The sequence below is a fragment of the Arachis duranensis genome, chromosome 9 (genome assembly GCF_000817695.3).
Source record: "Arachis duranensis cultivar V14167 chromosome 9, aradu.V14167.gnm2.J7QH, whole genome shotgun sequence".
NCBI lineage: Eukaryota > Viridiplantae > Streptophyta > Magnoliopsida > Fabales > Fabaceae > Arachis > Arachis duranensis.
The window spans coordinates 50937858-50939545 of NC_029780.3; positions in this window are offsets into that span (position 1 = coordinate 50937858).

A 1688-nucleotide genomic window follows, 5' to 3' on the forward strand; every position below is an offset into this window, starting at 1 on the left:
AAAAACAAGAAAAGAAAGAGGAATCCTCTATGTCACAGTATAGAGATTCCTTTATGTTAGTAGAAAAAGAAGGGGATAGAAGAAAGAAAAGTGAAGAATCCAAACACAAGGGATAGATTGGGTTCAGATTTTTAGATGAAGAGAGGTGAAGAGAAGTGTTAGTAAATAAATAATTAAATAGAATAAGAAAAGAGATAGAGAATTTTCGAAAATTAAAGATAAGATATGATTAAAATTAAAATTTAAAACAATTAAAAAGAATTTTTGAAAAAAGAGAGAGGTATTTTCGAAAATTAGAGAGGGATAGGTAGTTAGTTGGTTTTGAAAAAGATAAGAAACAAACAAGAAGTCAAATAGTTAGTTAAAACAAAAATATTAAAATTAAATTTGAAAAGATGAGAAGATAAGAAGTTAGATAAGATATTTTGAAATCAAATTTTGAAAAAGATAAAATTTTGAAAAAGATAAGATAAAAAGATAAGATTTTTAAGAAAAAGGCATTTTGAAAAAGATTTAATTTTTTAAAATGACTTAACTAACCAGAAACTACAAGATAAGATTCTAGGATTTAAAGATTGAACCTTTCTTAACAAGAAAGTAACAAACTTCAAATTTTTGAACCAATCACATTAATTGTTAGCATATTTTCGAAAATATGATATAAAAATGAGGAAAAAGGATTTTGAAAATAGTTTGAAAAAGAATTTAAAAAGATAAGATTTTTAAAATTGAAATTTTGACTTGACTTGTAAGAAACAACTAATTTCAAAAGTTTTTGACCAAGTCAACCCAAAATTTCAAAAATTTGGAGAGAAAAAAGGAAAAGATATATTTTTGATTTTTTTGAATTTTTAATTATGAGAGAGAAAAACACAAATATGACCCAAAACATGAAAATTTTGGATCAAAACACTTAATGCATGCAAGAACATTATGAATGTCAAGATGAACACCAAGAACACCTTGAAGATCATCATGAACATCAAGAACATAATTTTGAAAAAAAAAATTTTTTGATGCAAAGAAAACATGCAAGACACCAAACTTAGAAATTTTTAATGCTTGGAAAATATGAATGCAAAGATGCACAGGAAAAACAACAAACAACACAAAACAAGAAATCATCAAGATCAAACAAGAAGACTTGTCAAGAACAACTTGAAGATCATCAAGAACACTATGAATGCATGGAATTTTTGAAAAATGCAAGAAAAATTTTTAAAGCATGCAACTGACACCAAACTTAAAAATTGACTCAAGACTCAAACAAGAAACACAAAATATTTTTGATTTTTATGATTTTATGATTTTTTTGTATTTTTATTATATTTTTCGAAAATAAAGTTTGAAAAAAAATGAAAAAAGAAAAGAAAAATTTTGAAAAAGTTTTTGAAAAAAAAATTACCTAATCTGAGCAACAAGATGAACCGTCAGTTGTCCATACTCGAACAATCCCCGGCAACGGTGCCAAAAACTTGGTGGACGAAATTGTGATCCTCAAAGTTGGTCTCTTTGTACTTGTATGAAATTTATTTAATGGCTCTATCAAAAATACCCCAAAGAGATCATGGTGTGATGAATTGGGATCTTAATAATCCCTGGTGTGTTCATAACTCTGTTCAACTTAACCAGCAAGTGTACTGGGTCATCCAAGTAATACCTTACGTGAGTAAGGGTCGATCCCACAG